This window comes from Oncorhynchus nerka, linkage group LG22 (genome assembly GCF_034236695.1).
Source record: "Oncorhynchus nerka isolate Pitt River linkage group LG22, Oner_Uvic_2.0, whole genome shotgun sequence".
NCBI classification, from domain to species: domain Eukaryota; kingdom Metazoa; phylum Chordata; class Actinopteri; order Salmoniformes; family Salmonidae; genus Oncorhynchus; species Oncorhynchus nerka.
In genome coordinates, this window is record NC_088417.1 from 6029274 (window position 1) to 6050107 (window position 20834).

The following is a 20834-nucleotide window of genomic DNA, read 5'->3' on the forward strand; positions in this document are numbered from 1 at the left end:
GAGAGTGTGGTTGGTTCAAACGCACAAACAAGGAGAGAGACACAAACACAGACAAAGAGACAAAAAGACAGAGACATGAACCCAAGCATACTGATATCAAACATCCTGTCTGCTACTGTGTGTGTGTTATATTGCTTGTGACTTGGGTGAAAAACATCCCAGTGGAATCTCCAAAATTATCAACAATGACATTATATTCCTGTAGAGCTGCTGCTGAATGTGTGTGTGTGTGTGTGTGTGTGTGTGTGTGTGTGTGTGTGTGTGTGTGTGTGTGTGTGTGTGTGTGTGTGTGTGTGTGTGTGTGTGTGTGTGTGTGTGTGTGTGTGTGTGTGTGTGTGTGTGTGTGTGTGTGTGTGTGTGTGTGTGTGTGTGTGTGTGTGTGTGTGTGTGTGTGTGTGTGTGTGTGTGTGTGTGTGTGTGTGTGTGTGTGTGTGTGTGTGTGTGTGTGTGTGTGTGTGTGTGTGTGTGTGTGTGTGTGTGTGTGTGTGTGTGTGTGTGTGTGTGTGTGTGTGTGTGTGTGTGTGTGTGTGTGTGTGTGTGTGTGTGTGTGTGTGTGTGTGTGTGTGTGTGTGTGTGTGTGTGTGTGTGTGTGTGTGTGTGTGTGTGTGTGTGTGTGTGTGTGTGTGTGTGTGTGTGTGTGTGTGTGTGTGTGTGTGTGTGTGTGTGTGTGTGTGTGTGTGTGTGTGTGTGTGTGTGTGTGTGTGTGTGTGTGTGTGTGTGTGTGTGTGTGTGTGTGTGTGTGTGTGTGTGTGTGTGTGTGTGTGTGTGTGTGTGTGTGTGTGTGTGTGTGTGTGTGTGTGTGTGTGTGTGTGTGTGTGTGTGTGTGTGTGTGTGTGTGTGTGTGTGTGTGTGTGTGTGTGTGTGTGTGTGTGTGTGTGTGTGTGTGTGTGTGTGTGTGTGTGTGTGTGTGTGTGTGTGTGTGTGTGTGTGTGTGTGTGTGTGTGTGTGTGTGTGTGTGTGTGTGTGTGTGTGTGTGTGTGTGTGTGTGTGTGTGTGTGTGTGTGTGTGTGTGTGTGTGTGTGTGTGTGTGTGTGTGTGTGTGTGTGTGTGTGTGTGTGTGTGTGTGTGTGTGTGTGTGTGTGTGTGTGTGTGTGTGTGTGTGTGTGTGTGTGTGTGTGTGTGTGTGTGTGTGTGTGTGTGTGTGTGTGTGTGTGTGTGTGTGTGTGTGTGTGTGTGTGTGTGTGTGTGTGTGTGTGTGTGTGTGTGTGTGTGTGTGTGTGTGTGTGTGTGTGTGTGTGTGTGTGTGTGTGTGTGTGTGTGTGTGTGTGTGTGTGTGTGTGTGTGTGTGTGTGTGTGTGTGTGTGTGTGTGTGTGTGTGTGTGTGTGTGTGTGTGTGTGTGTGTGTGTGTGTGTGTGTGTGTGTGTGTGTGTGTGTGTGTGTGTGTGTGTCTGTGTGTGTGTGTGTGTGTGTGTGTGTGTGTGTGTGTGTGTGTGTGTGTGTGTGTGTGTGTGTGTGTGTGTGTGTGTGTGTGTGTGTGTGTGTGTGTGTGTGTGTGTGTCTGTGTGTGTGTGTGTGTGTGTGTGTGTGTCTGTGTGTGTGTGTGTGTGTGTGTGTGTGTGTGTGTGTGTGTGTGTGTGTGTGTGTGTGTGTGTGTGTGTCTGTGTGTGTGTGTGTGTGTGTGTGTGTGTGTGTGTGTGTGTGTGTGTGTGTGTGTGTGTGTGTGTGTGTGTGTGTGTGTGTGTGTGTGTGTGTGTGTGTGTGTGTGTGTGTGTGTGTGTGTGTGTCTGTGTGTGTGTGTGTGTGTGTGTGTGTGTGTGTCTGTGTGTGTGTGTGTGTGTGTGTGTGTGTGTGTGTGTGTGTGTGTGTGTGTGTGTGTCTGTGTGTGTGTGTGTCTGTGTGTGTGTGTGTGTGTGTGTGTGTGTGTGTGTGTGTGTGTGTGTGTGTCTGTGTGTGTGTGTGTGTGTGTGTGTGTGTGTGTGTGTGTGTGTGTGTGTGTGTGTGTGTGTGTGTGTGTGTGTGTGTGTGTGTGTGTGTGTGTGTGTGTGTGTGTGTGTGTGTGTGTGTGTGTGTGTGTGTGTGTGTGTGTGTGTGTGTGTGTGTGTGTGTGTGTGTGTGTGTGTGTGTGTGTGTGTGTGTGTGTGTGTCTGTGTGTGTGTGTGTGTGTGTGTGTGTGTGTGTGTGTGTGTGTGTGTGTGTGTGTGTGTGTGTGTGTGTGTGTGTGTGTGTGTGTGTGTGTGTGTGTGTGTGTGTGTGTGTGTGTGTGTGTGTGTGTGTGTGTGTGTGTGTGTGTGTGTGTGTGTGTGTGTGTGTGTGTGTGTGTGTGTGTGTGTGTGTGTGTGTGTGTGTGTGTCTGTGTGTAATCATATGTTTATTTATTATTTATTATTTATTTTATTTATTTATTTATTATTTATTATTTATTTTATTTATTTTATTTATTTTATTTATTATTTATTATTTGACGTGACTTAATTAGACTGAATTACTCTTCCCTAAAAACATGTGTTTTAAAAAAAAAAATGTATATCCCTTTATTAAATACAGCCTCAGACATCAGACAATTACGTGACAACAGGAAGTAATGAATTATGATCTATTCACTCTGGAGCGATGAGATAGATCAGTCATTCGCATGTATACTTTACATCATCAAAAAGCATCATATAATGTACGTTTGACGATATGGGGACAAGGTTAGTGTTTAGGACAGAGACAAGACACACTGTCCAGGATACGCTTCCACACTCCACCCCCCAGGGGGCAGTATAGCAACCTTGACCAGGTGCTGAGCTAAGCCTTAAATAAGCACATCAGGTGCAGTCGGTTAGGGTGGTGATCAGTCAGAGTGACAGCTGTGGGTTTGTTTACTGTGTTTGTGTTTGTTTTGGAGTCATTAGTTTGGGCAGTTTGGTATTTTCACTTTCTCTACATATTTAATGTTTCGTCGCCATCTGAACAAAAAAATACAAAAAAATAATCTACTTGGATTGGCCGACCCAGAGGTCAAGAGAGAGAGAGCTGACCCTGGGCCAAGGTAAGGCTGCTGTCTCCCTGTACCAAGGTAAGGCTGCTGTCTCCCTGGGCCAAGGTAAGGCTGCTGTCTCCCTGGGCCAAGGTAAGGCTGCTGTCCCCCTAGGCCAAGGTAAGGCTGATGTCTCCCTGGGCCAAGGTAAGGCTGCTGTCTCCCTGGGCCAAGGTAAGGCTGCTGTCTCCCTGGGCCAAGGTAAGCCTGCTGTCCCCCTAGGCCAAGGTAAGGCTGCTGTCTCCCTTGGCCAAGGTAAGGCTGCTGTCTCTCTGGGCCAAGGTAAGCCTGCTGTCCCCCTAGGCCAAGGTAAGGCTGCTGTCTCCCTGGGCCAAGGTAAGGCTGCTGTCTCTCTGGGCCAAGGTAAGGCTGCTGTCTCCCTGTACCAAGGTAAGGCTGCTGTCTCTCTGGGCCAAGGTAAGGCTGCTGTCTCTCTGGGCCAAGGTAAGGCTGCTGTCTCTCTGGGCCAAGGTAAGGCTGCTGTCTCCCTGTACCAAGGTATGGCTGCTGTCTCCCTGTACCAAGGTAAGGCTGCTGTCTCTCTGGGCCAAGGTAAGGCTGCTGTCTCTCTGGGCCAAGGTAAGCCTGCTGTCTCCCTGTACCAAGGTAAGGCTGCTGTCTCCCTGTACCAAGGTAAGGCTGCTGTCTCTCTGGGCCAAGGTAAGGCTGCTGTCTCTCTGGGCCAAGGTAAGGCTGCTGTCTCCCTGGGCCAAGGTAAGGCTGCTGTCTCCCTGGGCCAAGGTAAGGCTGCTGTCTCCCTGGGCCAAGGTAAGGCTGCTGTCTCCCTGGGCCAAGGTAAGGCTGCTGTCTCCCTGTACCAAGGTAAGGCTGCTGTCTCTCTGGGCCAAGGTAAGGCTGCTGTCTCCCTGTACCAAGGTAAGGCTGCTGTCTCTCTGGGCCAAGGTAGGGCTGCTGTCTCCCTGTACCAAGGTAAGGCTGCTGTCTCTCTGGGCCAAGGTAAGGCTGCTGTCTCCCTGTACCAAGGTAGGCCTGCTGTCTCCCTGTACCAAGGTAAGGCTGCTGTCTCCCTGTACCAAGGTAAGGCTGCTGCAACACCTAGCTTATATAACTTATACACACACACACACACACAGAAACACACAACTTATGCACGTACTTACACACACACAGAAACACACAACTTATACACATTCCACTTATGCACGTACACACACACACACACAGAGACGTGATGTGTATGTGTGTGGTAGCTGTGACCATCTACAGCGAGGGCCTCTAAACTGACCAGGATGTGAAAAAGGCATAGAGCTTTAACTAACCAGCAAGATCACTTATGGGACCTGATGCCCACCTCTCAGTCCACCTCTGGCTGACTCTCTCTGTAGTCCCCCCTCCTCTGCCGTTCCCCCTCCTCCTCTGCCGTTCCCCCTCCTCCTCTGCTGTTCCCCCCTCCTCTGCCGTTCCCCCCCTCCTCTGTCGTCCCCCCTCCTCCTCTGCCGTTCCCCCTCCTCCTCTGCCGTCCCCCCTCCTCTGTCGTCCCCCCTCCTCTGTCGTCCCCCCCCCTCCTCCTCTGCCGTTCCCCCTCCTCCTCTGCCGTTCTCCCCTCCTCTGTCCCACCCCCTCCTCCTCTGCCGTCCCCCTCCCTCTGTCCCCCCTCCTCCTCTGCCGTTCCCCCTCCTCCTCTGTCGCTCCCCTCCTCCTCTGCCGTTCCCCCTCCTCCTCTGCCGTTCCCTCCTCCTCTGCCGTTCCCCCTCCTCTGCCGTTCCCCCTCCTCTGTCGTTCCCCCTCCTCCTCTGCCGTTCCCCCTCCTCCTCTGCCGTTCCCCCTCCTCCTCTGCCGTTCCCCCTCCTCCTCTGCCGTTCCCCTCCTCTGTCGTTCCCCCTCCTCCTCTGTCCGTTCCCCCCTCCTCCTCTGCCGTTCCCCCTCCTCCTCTGTCGTTCCCCCCTCCTCCTCTGTCATTCCCCCCTCCTCCTCTGTCATTCCTCCTCTGCTGTTTTTCCCCAATATTACCTCTCTCCCTCCTGGCACGGTCAGCGCAGGTTGGCACCCAAGAGCCAGGCCACCAGAGGGCTAGGCTAACAGGCAACCAGAGGGCTAGGCTAACAGGCCACCAGAGGGCTAGGCTAACAGGCAACCAGAGGGCTAGGCTAACAGGCAACCAGAGGGCTAGGCTAACAGGCCACCAGAGGGCTAGGCTAACAGGCCACCAGAGGGCTAGGCTAACAGGCCACCAGAGGGCTAGGCTAATAGGCAACCAGAGGGCTAGGCTAACAGGCCACCAGAGGGCTAGGCTAACAGGCCACCAGAGGGCTAGGCTAACAGCAGGACTGCATCCGAAATAGCACTCGTTTCTCTATTTACTGTACTACTTTAGACCAGGGCCCAAAGTTAGGAGAGGAGATGTTGAGATGCCCATAAGCTTCTCCCAGCTCATTTTTGCTCCCCTCTAGTCCTTTCACATGTTTTAACAATTTCCTCTCTCCGATGAAAAAAAATATGCTAATATTTCAGTCCAGTTTCCTGCAGTCTGGAACACCAATTAAGACTGTCTGTCTGTTTGGGTTTCAAGAAGGGCTGCTGAAGAGAGAGACAGACAGGGAGGAAAAACACGCAGGCAGACAGACAGGGAGGAAAGTAGAGTAGAGTAGACCATGGACTAAAGGAGAAGGAAGGGAATAGAGGGAGTAGACCGTGGACTAAAGGAGAATGAAGGGAGTAGAGAGAGTAGACCCTGGACTAAAGGAGAATGAAGGGAGTAGAGAGAGTAGACCGTGGACTAAAGGAGAAGGAAGGGAGTAGAGAGAGTAGACCGTGGACTAAAGGAGAAGGGAGTAGAGAGAGTAGACCCTGGACTAAAGGAGAAGGAAGGGAGTAGAGGGAGTAGACCGTGGACTAAAGGAGAAGGAAGGGAGTAGAGAGAGTAGACTGTGGACTAAAGGAGAAGGGAGTAGAGGGAGTAGACCATGGACTAAAAGAGAAGTAAGGGAGTAGAGAGAGTAGACCGTGGACCATGGACTAAAGGAGAAGGAAGGGAGTAGCGGGAGTAGACCGTGGACTAAAGGAGAAGGAAGGGAGTAGAGGGAGTAGACAGTGGACTAAAGGAGAAGGAAGGGAGTAGAGGGAGTAGACCGTGGACTAAAGGAGATGGAAGGGAGTAGAGAGAGTAGACCATGGACTAAAGGAGAAGTAAGGGAGTAGAGAGAGTAGACCATGGACTAAAGGAGAAGGAAGGGAGTAGAGAGAGTAGACCATGGACTAAAGGAGAAGGAAGGGAGTAGAGGGAGTAGACCGTGGACCATGGACTAAAGGAGAAGGAAGGGAGTAGAGGGAGTAGACTATGGACTAAAGGAGAAGTAAGGGAGTAGAGAGAGTAGACTGTGGACCATGGACTAAAGGAGAAGGGAGTAGAGGGAGTAGACCATGGACTAAACGAGAAGGAAGGGAGTAGAGAGACTACACCATGGACTAAAGGAGAAGGAAGGGAGTAGAGGGAGTAGACCGTGGACTAAAGGAGAAGTAAGGGAGTAGAGAGAGTAGACTGTGGACCATGGACTAAAGGAGAAGGAAGGGAGTAGAGGGAGTAGACCATGGACTAAAGGAGAAGGAAGGGAGTAGAGAGAGTAGACCGTGGACTAAAGGAGAAGGAAGGGAGTAGAGGGAGTAGACCATGGACTAAAGGATAAGGAAGGGAGTAGAGGGAGTAGACCGTGGACTAAAGGAGAGGGAAGGAAGTAGAGGGAGTAGACCATGGACTAAAGGAGAAGGAAGGGAGTAGAGGGAGTAGACCATGGACTAAAGGAGAGGGAAGGGAGTAGCGGGAGTAGACCGTGGACTAAAGGAGAAGGAAGGGAGTAGCGGGAGTAGACCGTGGACTAAAGGAGAAGGAAGGGAGTAGAGGGAGTAGACCGTGGACTAAAGGAGAAGGAAGGGATTAGAGGGAATGGAGGGAGTAGAACGTGGACTAAAGGAGAGGGAAGGGAGTAGAGGGAGTAGACCGTGGACTAAAGGAGAAGGAAGGGAGTAGCGGGAGTAGACCGTGGACTAAAGGAGAGGGAAGGAAGTAGAGGGAGTAGACCATGGACTAAAGGAGAAGGAAGGGAGTAGAGGGAGTAGACCATGGACTAAAGGAGAGGGAAGGGAGTAGCGGGAGTAGACCGTGGACTAAAGGAGAAGGAAGGGAGTAGCGGGAGTAGACCGTGGACTAAAGGAGAAGGAAGGGAGTAGAGGGAGCAGACCGTGGACTAAAGGATAAGGAAGGGAGTAGAGGGAGTAGAGGGAGTAGAACGTGGACTAAAGGAGAGGGAAGGGAGTAGAGGGAGTAGACCGTGGACTAAAGGAGAAGGAAGGGAGTAGCGGGAGTAGACCGTGGACTAAAGGAGAAGGAAGGGAGTAGAGGGAGTAGACCGTGGACTAAAGGAGAAGGAAGGGATTAGAGGGAATGGAGGGAGTAGAACGTGGACTAAAGGAGAGGGAAGGGAGTAGAGGGAGTAGACCGTGGACTAAAGGAGAAGTAAGGGGGCTAGAGAGAGTAGACTGTGGACCATGGACTAAAGGAGATGGAAGGGAGTAGAGGGAGTAGAACGTGGACTAAAGGAGAAGGAAGGGAGTAGAGGGAGTAGAACGTGGACTAAAGGAGAAGGAAGGGAGTAGAGGGAGTAGACCGTGGACTAAAGGAGAAGTAAGGGGGCTAGAGAGAGTAGACCGTGGACCATGGACTAAAGGAGAAGGGAGGGAGTAGAGGGAGTAGACCGTGGACTAAAGGAGAAGGAAGGGAGTAGAGGGAGTAGACCATGGACTAAAGGAGAAGTAAGGGGGCTAGAGAGAGTAGACTGTGGACCATGGACTAAAGGAGATGGAAGGGAGTAGAGGGAGTAGAACGTGGACTAAAGGAGAAGGAAGGGATAGAGGGGTAGAACGTGGACTAAAGGAGAAGGAAGGGAGTAGAGGGAGTCTTCCTGGACTAAAGGAGAAGTAAGGGGGCTAGAGAGAGTAGACCGTGGACCATGGACTAAAGGAGAAGGGAGGGAGTAGAGGGAGTAGACCGTGGACTAAAGGAGAAGGAAGGGAGTAGAGGGAGTAGACCATGGACTAAAGGAGTAGGAAGGGAGTAGAGAGAGTAGAGGGAGTAGAACTTGGACTAAAGGAGGAAGATGGGGTCAAGAAAAGGATGTTCATGAGGAGAGAATTCTTCCTGTATCGCCAACAAGTAATAGACCAGCTCCTTGGTGTTGTCTTCCAGATGGATATCTCCAGATATCAGTAATAGACCAGCTCCTTGGTGTTGACTTACAGATGGATACTCCAGATAACAGTAATAGACCAGCTCCTTGGTGTTGACTTACAGATGGATAACGTCAGATAACAGTAATATACCAGGTCCTTGGTGTTGACTTACAGATGGATTCCTTCAGATAACAGTAATAGACCAGCTCCTTGGTGTTGACTTACAGATGGATAACGTCAGATAACAGTAATAGACCAGCTCCTTGGTGTTGACTTACAGATGGATAACGTCAGATAACAGTAATAGACCAGCTCCTTGGTGTTGACTTCCAGATGGATAACTCCAGATATCAGTAATAGACCAGCTCCTTGGTGTTGACTTCCAGATGGATACCTCCAGATATCTCCCTGTCCTGATTGGCCCAGTCACAGGATGTGTCCCAAAATGGCACCTATTCCTTATATAGTAAATGACTTTTGACCAGACCTCTATGGTGAATAAGGGAATAGAGTGCCATTTGGGACTCAGACACGGTGATGGATATTTTAAACCAGGGTGGGTTTCATCACAAAGACACATAGAGCATGATCAATCTATTCTCAATGCTCTGTCAGAGCTTTTTCCCCAACTCCTCTTCCAGCAACAGGTCATACCTTACAGCCATGTACAACTACAACCAGGCCCACTGCTTGGAAAACTGTCTCTCTCTCTCTCCTGTTTCTTCAGACCCCCAACAAAAACACCCCACCTCGTTGGAAGTCCATTGGATGCATCCCAAATAGCACCCTATAGTCTATGTAGCTGCACTACTACCCATAGGGCTCGGGTCTGTAGTACACTATATAGTATACCATTTTGGTACGTATCACCATCTCTCCATCATATAAAAAAATCTACTGGCTCCAGAAATTCTCCATCACGTTTAAGAATTTGATCCAGGGATCTTGCTGTCTGGATAAAAGTTCACGTGGCTTTATAAAAGGGGGATGGATTGGTGTCACGGTGCTCAAGGGAACGATGTGGTTCAAAGGTGGATATAAATGTGGATCTGGGGGGGGTGGGGGAGATTAATCTTGATCATAGGGTGAAACGTTTAGATCGGAGGGGCGTGTAATCGCATTGGGAAGCGGAACCAACCCCATCGTTATTTAACTGGTATTGTTAAAAGAAATCGGAGCGAAGTGGGGTCGGTCAAATCTGAAATTGAGCGACAATATTGTGAAATTGAAGACGGGGCTGTAACCGGTGATCGAGAGCCAAGACTTTGATGAGATGATCTGTCACCATAAATGTCAACGAATCGAATGTCACACTTGAGAAATACACGTTTGAAAAAATCTATTAGGTATCGTGCCGACGTCTGCTTTGTTAATCGAACCGCAACAACAACTAAGATCCTAATCGGAGTCAAATTCATTCAACAACAAAAAAAATAAAAATAATCTGGATTGTAGCTGTATTTGGCAGATAAAAATACACCTTATGAAATAGCAGGGACTATCAAGAGACACACACACACACACACACACTACAGAACCAGGGTCACTACAGAGCCTGGTTCAGCGGTCTAAGGCATCTCAGTGGTAGAGGCGTCACTACAGACCCTGGTTCAGCGGTCTAAGGCATCTCAGTGGTAGAGGCGTCACTACAGACCCTGGTTCAGCGGTCTAAGGCATCTCAGTGGTAGAGGCGTCACTACAGACCCTGGTTCAGCAGTCTAAGGCACTGCATCTCAGTGCTAGAGGCGTCACTACAGACCCTGGTTCAGCGGTCTAAGCCACTGCATCTCAGTGCTAGAGGCGTCACTACAGACCCTGGTTCTAAGGCATCTCAGTGGTAGAGGCGTCACTACAGACCCTGGTTTCTAAGGCACTGCATCTCAGTGCTAGAGCCAGACCCTGGTTCATCTAAGCCACTGCATCTCAGTGGTAGAGGCGTCACTACAGACCCTGGTTCAGCGGTCTAAGGCATCTCAGTGCTAGAGGCGTCACTACAGAGCCTGGTTCAGCGGTCTAAGGCATCTCAGTGGTAGAGGCGTCACTACAGACCCTGGTTCAGCAGTCTAAGGCACTGCATCTCAGTGCTAGAGGCGTCACTACAGACCCTGGTTCAGCGGTCTAAGCCACTGCATCTCAGTGGTAGAGGCGTCACTACAGACCCTGGTTCAGCGGTCTAAGGCATCTCAGTGCTAGAGGCGTCACTACAGACCCTGGTTCAGCAGTCTAAGGCACTGCATCTCAGTGCTGGTCACTACAGACCCTGGTTCAGCGGTCTAAGCCACTGCATCTCAGTGGTAGAGGCGTCACTACAGACCCTGGTTCAGCAGTCTAAGGCACTGCATCTCATCTCAGACCCTGGTTCAGCGGTCTAAGGCACTGCATCTCAGTGCTAGACCACTACAGAGCCTGGTTCAGCGGTCTAAGGCATCAGTGGTAGAGGCATCTCAGTGGTAGAGGCGTCACTACAGACCCTGGTTCAGCAGTCTAAGGCACTGCATCTCAGTGCTAGAGGCGTCACTACAGACCCTGGTTCAGCGGTCTAAGCCACTGCATCTCAGTGGTAGAGGCGTCACTACAGACCCTGGTTCAGCGGTCTAAGGCATCTCAGTGCTAGAGGCGTCACTACAGACCCTGGTTCAGCAGTCTAAGGCACTGCATCTCAGTGCTAGAGGCGTCACTACAGACCCTGGTTCAGCGGTCTAAGCCACTGCATCTCAGTGGTAGAGGCGTCACTACAGACCCTGGTTCAGCAGTCTAAGGCACTGCATCTCAGTGCTAGAGGCGTCACTACAGACCCTGGTTCAGCGGTCTAAGGCACTGCATCTCAGTGCTAGAGGCGTCACTACAGACCCTGGTTCAGCGGTCTAAGGCATCTCAGTGCTAGAGGCGTCACTACAGACCCTGGTTCAGCGGTCTAAGGCACTGCATCTCAGTGCTAGAGGCGTCACTACAGACCCTGGTTCAGCAGTCTAAGGCACTGCATCTCAGTGCTAGAGGCGTCACTACAGACCCTGGTTCAGCGGTCTAAGGCACTGCATCTCAGTGCTAGAGGCGTCACTACAGACCCTGGTTCAGCAGTCTAAGGCACTGCATCTCAGTGCTAGAGGCGTCACTACAGACCCCGGTTCAGCGGTCTAAGGCACTGCATCTCAGTGCTGCTACAGACCCTGGTTCAGCGGTCTAAGGCATCTCAGTGCTAGAGGCGTCACTACAGACCCTGGTTCAGCGGTCTAAGGCACTGCATCTCAGTGCTAGAGGCGTCACTACAGACCCTGGTTCAGCGGTCTAAGGCATCTCAGTGCTAGAGGCGTCACTACAGACCCTGGTTCAGCGGTCTAAGTCATCTCAGTGCTGGAGGTGTCACTACAGACCCTGGTTCAGCCGTCTAAGGCATCTCAGTGGTAGAGGTGTCACTACAGACCCTGGTTCAGCGGTCTAAGACACTGCATCTCAGTGTTAGAGGCGTCACTACAGACCCTGGTTCAGCGGTCTAAGCCACTGCATCTCAGTGGTAGAGGCGTCACTACAGACCCTGGTTCAGCAGTCTAAGGCACTGCATCTCAGTGCTAGAGGCGTCACTACAGACCCCGGTTCAGCGGTCTAAGGCACTGCATCTCAGTGCTAGAGAAGTCACTACAGACCCTGGTTCAGCGGTCTAAGGCATCTCAGTGCTAGAGGCGTCACTACAGACCCTGGTTCAGCGGTCTAAGGCACTGCATCTCAGTGCTAGAGGCGTCACTACAGACCCCGGTTCAGCGGTCTAAGGCACTGCATCTCAGTGCTAGAGGCGTCACTACAGACCCCGGTTCAGTGGTCTAAGGCATCTCAGTGCTAGAGGCGTCACTACAGACCCTGGTTCAGCGGTCTAAGGCATCTCAGTGCCAGAGGCTTCACTACAGACCCTGGTTCAGCTGGCTAAGGCACTGCATCTCAGTGGTAGAGGCGTCACTACAGACCCCGGTTCAGTGGTCTAAGGCACTGCATCTCAGTGCTAGAGGCGTCACTACAGACCTGGTTCGATACGAGGCTGTGTCACAACCGACCGTCAAATGGGAGTCCAGTAGGCAGCGTCGTCCGGGTTAAGGTTTGGCCCGGGGTAGGCCGTCAGTATAAATAAGAATTTGTTCTTAACTGACTTGCCTAGTTAAATAAAAAAGTCACACACATGCTAGCGCATTATCATAGATAAATAAAAATCCCAGTATTATTCCAACCTCATAGTGTAGAGTCCACGCCTCGACAAATTGAGGCTGTTCTGAGGACAAAAGGACATGCAACTCAATATTAGGAAGGTGTTCTTAATGTTTTGTGCACTCAGTATAATGTATATAAAGCACAAGAAATTGACGTTTTTGACAGCACTGACCATTTAAACTACCCACAGTGGGTCTGACAGCACTGCCCCTTTAAACTACCCACAGTGGGTCTGACTATCTGCTCCTTTAAACTCCCCACAGTGGGTCTGACAGCACTGACCATTTAAACTACCCACAGTGGGTCTGACAGCACTGCCCCTTTAAACTACCCACAGTGGGTCTGACAGCACTGCCCCTTTAAACTCCCCACAGTGGGTCTGACAGCACTGCCCCTTTACACTACCCACAGTGGGTCTGACAGCACTGCCCCTTTAAACTACCCACAGTGGGTCTGACAGAACTGCCCCTTTAAACTACCCACAGTGGGTCTGACTATCTGCTCCTTTAAACTACCCACAGTGGGTCTGACTATCTGCCCCTTTAAACTACCCACAGTGGGTCTGACTATCTACCCCTTTAAACTACCCACAGTGGGTCTGACAGCACTGCCCCTTTAAACTACCCACAGTGGGTCTGACTATCTACCCCTTTAAACTACCCACAGTGGGTCTGACAGCACTGCCCCTTTAAACTACCCACAGTGGGTCTGACTATCTGCCCCTTTAAACTACCCACAGTGGGTCTGACTATCTACCCCTTTAAACTACCCACAGTGGGTCTGACTATCTACCCCTTTAAACTACCCACAGTGGGTCTGACAGCACTGCCCCTTTAAACTACCCACAGTGGGTCTGACTATCTGCCCCTTTAAACTACCCAAAGTGGGTCTGACTATCTACCCCTTTAAACTACCCACAGTGGGTCTGACTATCTACCCCTTTAAACTACCCACAGTGGGTCTGACTATCTGCTCCTTTAAACTACCCACAGTGGGTCTGACTATCTGCCCCTTTAAACTACCCACAGTGGGTCTGACTATCTGCTCCTTTAAACTACCCACAGTGGGTCTGACTATCTGCTCCTTTAAACTACCCACAGTGGGTCTGACTTTCTGCTCCTTTAAACTACCCACAGTGGGTCTGACTTTCTGCTCCTTTAAACTACCCACAGTGGGTCTGACTATCTGCTCCTTTAAATTACCCACAGTGGATCTGACAGCACCGCCCCTTTAAACTACCCAAAGTGGGTCTGACAGCACTGCCCCTTTAAACTACCCACAGTGGGTCTGACATCGCCGCCCCTTTAAACTACCCACAGTGGGTCTGACAACACTGCCCCTTTAAACTACCCACAGTGGGTCTGGCTATCTGCTCCTTTAAACTACCCACAGTGGGTCTGACTATCTGCTCCTTTAAACTACCCACAGTGGGTCTGACAGCACTGCCCCTTTAAACTACCCACAGTGGGTCTGACTATCTGCCCCTTTAAACTACCCACAGTGGGTCTGACTATCTGCCCCTTTAAACTACCCACAGTGGGTCTGACTATCTGCATCTTTAAACTACCCACAGTGGGTCTGACTATCTGCCCCTTTAAACTACCCACAGTGGGTCTGACTATCTGCCCCTTTAAACTACCCACAGTGGGTCTGACTATCTACCCCTTTAAACTACCCACAGTGGGTCTGACTATCTGCTCCTTTAAACTACCCACAGTGGGTCTGACTATCTACCCCTTTAAACTACCCACAGTGGGTCTGACTATCTGACCCTTTAAACTACCCACAGTGGGTCTGACTATCTGCCCCTTTAAACTACCCAAAGTGGGTCTGACTATCTACCCCTTTAAACTACCCACAGTGGGTCTGACTATCTACCCCTTTAAACTACCCACAGTGGGTCTGACTATCTGCTCCTTTAAACTACCCACAGTGGGTCTGACTAACTACCCCTTTAAACTACCCACAGTGGGTCTGACTATCTGACCCTTTAAACTACCCACAGTGTGTCTGACTATCTGCTCCTTTAAACTACCCACAGTGGGTCTGACAGCACTGCCCCTTTAAACTACCCACAGTGGGTCTGACTATCTGCCCCTTCAAACTACCCACAGTGGGTCTGAATATCTGCCCCTTTAAACTACCCACAGTGGGTCTGACTATCTACCCCTTTAAACTACCCACAGTGGGTCTGACTATCTACCCCTTTAAACTACCCACAGTGGGTCTGACTATCTGTTCCTTTAAACTACCCACAGTGGGTCTGACTATCTACCCCTTTAAACTACCCACAGTGGGTCTGACTATCTGACCCTTTAAACTACCCACAGTGGGTCTGACTATCTACCCCTTTAAACTCCCCACAGTGGGTCTGACAATCTGCCCCTTTATACTACCCACAGTGGGTCTGACTATCTGCCCCTTTAAACTACCCAAAGTGGGTCTGACTATCTACCCCTTTAAACTACCCACAGTGGGTCTGACTATCTACCCCTTTAAACTACCCACAGTGGGTCTGACTATCTGCTCCTTTAAACTACCCACAGTGGGTCTGACTATCTGCCCCTTTAAACTACCCACAGTGGGTCTGACTATCTGCTCCTTTAAACTACCCACAGTGGGTCTGACTATCTGCTCCTTTAAACTACCCACAGTGGGTCTGACTTTCTGCTCCTTTAAACTACCCACAGTGGGTCTGACTTTCTGCTCCTTTAAACTACCCACAGTGGGTCTGACTATCTGCTCCTTTAAATTACCCACAGTGGATCTGACAGCACCGCCCCTTTAAACTACCCAAAGTGGGTCTGACAGCACTGCCCCTTTAAACTACCCACAGTGGGTCTGACATCGCCGCCCCTTTAAACTACCCACAGTGGGTCTGACAACACTGCCCCTTTAAACTACCCACAGTGGGTCTGACTATCTGCCCCTTTAAACTACCCACAGTGGGTCTGACTATCTGCCCCTTTAAACTACCCACAGTGGGTCTGACTATCTGCATCTTTAAACTACCCACAGTGGGTCTGACTATCTGCCCCTTTAAACTACCCACAGTGGGTCTGACTATCTGCCCCTTTAAACTACCCACAGTGGGTCTGACTATCTACCCCTTTAAACTACCCACAGTGGGTCTGACTATCTGCCCCTTTAAACTACCCACAGTGGGTCTGACTATCTACCCCTTTAAACTACCCACAGTGGGTCTGACTATCTGACCCTTTAAACTACCCACAGTGGGTCTGACTATCTGCCCCTTTAAACTACCCAAAGTGGGTCTGACTATCTACCCCTTTAAACTACCCACAGTGGGTCTGACTATCTACCCCTTTAAACTACCCACAGTGGGTCTGACTATCTGCTCCTTTAAACTACCCACAGTGGGTCTGACTAACTACCCCTTTAAACTACCCACAGTGGGTCTGACTATCTGACCCTTTAAACTACCCACAGTGGGTCTGACTATCTACCCCTTTAAACTCCCCACAGTGGGTCTGACTATCTGCCCCTTTAAACTACCCACAGTGGGTCTGACTATCTGCTCCTTTAAACTACCCACAGTGGGTCTGACTATCTGCTCCTTTAAACTACCCACAGTGGGTCTGACTATCTGCCCCTTTAAACTACCCACAGTGGGTCTGCCTGTCAGGCCCCTTTAAACTACCCACAGTGGGTCTGCCTATCAGGCCCCTTTAAACTACCCACAGTGGGTCTGCCTATCAGGCCCCTTTAAACTACCCACAGTGGGTCTGACTATCTGCTCCTTTAAACTACCCACAGTGGGTCTGACTTTCTGCTCCTTTAAACTACCCACAGTGGGTCTGACTTTCTGCTCCTTTAAACTACCCACAGTGGGTCTGACTATCTGCTCCTTTAAACTACCCACAGTGGGTCTGACAGCAACGCCCCTTTAAACTACCCAAAGTGGGTCTGACAGCACTGCCCCTTTAAACTACCCACAGTGGGTCTGACATCGCCGCCCCTTTAAACTACCCACAGTGGGTCTGACAGCACTGCTCCTTTAAACTACCCACAGTGGGTCTGACAGCACTGCCCCTTTAAACTACCCACAGTGGGTCTGGCTATCTGCTCCTTTAAACTACCCACAGTGTGTCTGACTATCTGCTCCTTTAAACTACCCACAGTGGGTCTGACAGCACTGCCCCTTTAAACTACCCACAGTGGGTCTGACTATCTGCCCCTTCAAACTACCCACAGTGGGTCTGACTATCTGCCCCTTTAAACTACCCACAGTGGGTCTGACTATCTACCCCTTTAAACTACCCACAGTGGGTCTGACTATCTACCCCTTTAAACTACCCACAGTGGGTCTGACTATCTGTTCCTTTAAACTACCCACAGTGGGTCTGACTATCTACCCCTTTAAACTACCCACAGTGGGTCTGACTATCTGACCCTTTAAACTACCCACAGTGGGTCTGACTATCTACCCCTTTAAACTCCCCACAGTGGGTCTGACAATCTGCCCCTTTATACTACCCACAGTGGGTCTGACTATCTACCCCTTTAAACTCCCCACAGTGGGTCTGACTATCTGCTCCTTTAAACTACCCACAGTGGGTCTGCCTGTCAGGCCCCTTTAAACTACCCACAGTGGGTCTGACTATCTGCCCCTTTAAACTACCCACAGTGGGTCTGACTATCTGCTCCTTTAAACTACCCACAGTGGGTCTGACTATCTGCTCCTTTAAACTACCCACAGTGGGTCTGCCTGTCAGGCCCCTTTAAACTACCCACAGTGGGTCTGCCTATCAGGCCCCTTTAAACTATCCACAGTGGGTCTGCCTATCAGGCCCCTTTAAACTACCCACAGTGGGTCTGACTATCTGCTCCTTTAAACTACCCACAGTGGGTCTGACTTTCTGCTCCTTTAAACTACCCACAGTGGGTCTGACTTTCTGCTCCTTTAAACTACCCACAGTGGGTCTGACTATCTGCTCCTTTAAACTACCCACAGTGGGTCTGACAGCACCGCCCCTTTAAACTAACCAAAGTGGGTCTGACAGCAATGCCCCTTTAAACTACCCACAGTGGGTCTGACATCGCCGCCCCTTTAAACTACCCACAGTGGGTCTGACAGCACTGCTCCTTTAAACTACCCACAGTGGGTCTGACAGCACTGCCCCTTTAAACTACCCACAGTGGGTCTGGCTATCTGCTCCTTTAAACTACCCACAGTGGGTCTGACTATCTGCCCCTTCAAACTACCCATAGTGGGTCTGACTATCTGCCCCTTTAAACTACCCACAGTGGGTCTGACTATCTACCCCTTTAAACTACCCACAGTGGGTCTGACAGCACTGCCCCTTTAAACTACCCACAGTGGGTCTGGCTATCTGCCCCTTTAAACTACCCACAGTGGGTCTGACTATCTGCCCCTTCAAACTACCCACAGTGGGTCTGACTATCTGCCCCTTTAAACTACCCACAGTGGGTCTGACTATCTACCCCTTTAAACTACCCACAGTGGGTCTGACTATCTACCCCTTTAAACTACCCACAGTGGGTCTGACTATCTGCTCCTTTAAACTACCCACAGTGGGTCTGACTATCTACCCCTTTAAACTACCCACAGTGGGTCTGACTATCAGGCCCCTTTAAACTACCCACAGTGGGTCTGACTATCTGCTCCTTTAAACTACCCACAGTGGGTCTGACTTTCTGCTCCTTTAAACTACCCACAGTGGGTCTGACTTTCTGCTCCTTTAAACTACCCACAGTGGGTCTGACTATCTGCTCCTTTAAACTACCCACAGTGGGTCTGACAGCACCGCCCCTTTAAACTAACCAAAGTGGGTCTGACAGCACTGCCCCTTTAAACTACCCACAGTGGGTCTGACATACTGCCCTTTAAACTACCCACAGTGGGTCTGACAGCACTGCTCCTTTAAACTACCCACAGTGGGTCTGACAGCACTGCCCCTTTAAACTACCCACAGTGGGTCTGGCTATCTGCTCCTTTAAACTACCCACAGTGGGTCTGACTATCTGCTCCTTTAAACTACCCACAGTGGGTCTGACTATCAGGCCCCTTTAAACTACCCACAGTGGGTCTGACTATCCACCCCTTTAAACTACCCACAGTGGGTCTGACTATCTGTTCCTTTAAACTACCCACAGTGGGTCTGACTATCTACCCCTTTAAACTACCCACAGTGGGTCTGACTATCTGACCCTTTAAACTACCCACAGTGGGTCTGACTATCTACCCCTTTAAACTCCCCACAGTGGGTCTGACTATCTGCCCCTTTAAACTACCCACAGTGGGTCTGACTATCTACCCCTTTAAACTCCCCACAGTGGGTCTGACTATCTGCTCCTTTAAACTACCCACAGTGGGTCTGCCTGTCAGGCCCCTTTAAACTACCCACAGTGGGTCTGACTATCTGCCCCTTTAAACTACCCACAGTGGGTCTGACTATCTGCTCCTTTAAACTACCCACAGTGGGTCTGCTTGTCAGGCCCCTTTAAACTACCCACAGTGGGTCTGCCTATCAGGCCCCTTTAAACTATCCACAGTGGGTCTGCCTATCAGGCCCCTTTAAACTACCCACAGTGGGTCTGACTATCTGCTCCTTTAAACTACCCACAGTGGGTCTGACTTTCTGCTCCTTTAAACTACCCACAGTGGGTCTGACTTTCTGCTCCTTTAAACTACCCACAGTGGGTCTGACTATCTGCTCCTTTAAACTACCCACAGTGGGTCTGACATCCGCCCCTTTAAACTAACCAAAGTGGGTCTGACAGCACTGCCCCTTTAAACTACCCACAGTGGGTCTGACATCTGCCCCTTTAAACTACCCACAGTGGGTCTGACAGCACTGCTCCTTTAAACTACCCACAGTGGGTCTGACAGCACTGCCCCTTTAAACTACCCACAGTGGGTCTGGCTATCTGCTCCTTTAAACTACCCACAGTGGGTCTGACTATCTGCTCCTTTAAACTACCCACAGTGGGTCTGACAGCACTGCCCCTTTAAACTACCCACAGTGGGTCTGACTATCTGCCCCTTCAAACTACCCACAGTGGGTCTGACTATCTGCCCCTTTAAACTACCCACAGTGGGGCCTGACTATCTACCCCTTTAAACTACCCACAGTGGGTCTGACTATCTACCCCTTTAAACTACCCACAGTGGGTCTGACTATCTGCTCCTTTAAACTACCCACAGTGGGTCTGACTATCTACCCCTTTAAACTACCCACAGTGGGTCTGACTATCAGGCCCCTTTAAACTACCCACAGTGGGTCTGACTATCTGCTCCTTTAAACTACCCACAGTGGGTCTGACTTTCTGCTCCTTTAAACTACCCACAGTGGGTCTGACTTTCTGCTCCTTTAAACTACCCACAGTGGGTCTGACTATCTGCTCCTTTAAACTACCCACAGTGGGTCTGACAGCACTGCCCCTTTAAACTAACCAAAGTGGGTCTGACAGCACTGCCCCTTTAAACTACCCACAGTGGGTCTGACATCGCCGCCCCTTTAAACTACCCACAGTGGGTCTGACAGCACTGCTCCTTTAAACTACCCACAGTGGGTCTGACAGCACTGCCCCTTTAAACTACCCACAGTGGGTCTGGCTATCTGCTCCTTTAAACTACCCACAGTGGGTCTGACTATCTGCTCCTTTAAACTACCCACAGTGGGTCTGACAGCACTGCCCCTTTAAACTACCCACAGTGGGTCTGACTATCTGCCCCTTCAAACTACCCACAGTGGGTCTGACTATCTGCCCCTTTAAACTACCCACAGTGGGTCTGACTATCTACCCCTTTAAACTACCCACAGTGGGTCTGACTATCTACCCCTTTAAACTACCCACAGTGGGTCTGACTATCTGCTCCTTTAAACTACCCACAGTGGGTCTGACTATCTACCCCTTTAAACTACCCACAGTGGGTCTGACTATCTGACCCTTTAAACTACCCACAGTGGGTCTGACTATCTACCCCTTTAAACTCCCCACAGTGGGTCTGACTATATGTCCCTTTAAACTACCCACAGTGGGTCTGACTATCTGCTCCTTTAAACTACCCACAGTGGGTCTGCCTATCAGGCCCCTTTAAACTACCCACAGTGGGTCTGACTATCTGCCCCTTTAAACTACCCACAGTGGGTCTGCCTATCAGGCCCCTTTAAACTACCCACAGTGGGTCTGCCTATCAGGCCCCTTTAAACTACCCACAGTGGGTCTGCCTATCAGGCCCCTTTAAACTACCCACAGTGGGTCTGACTATCTGATCCTTTAAACTACCCACAGTGGGTCTGCCTATCAGGCCCCTTTAAACTACCCACAGTGGGTCTGACTTTCTGCTCCTTTAAACTACCCACAGTGGGTCTGACTTTCTGCTCCTTTAAACTACCCACAGTGGGTCTGACTATCTGCTCCTTTAAACTACCCACAGTGGGTCTGACAGCACCGCCCCTTTAAACTAACCAAAGTGGGTCTGACAGCACTGCCCCTTTAAACTAC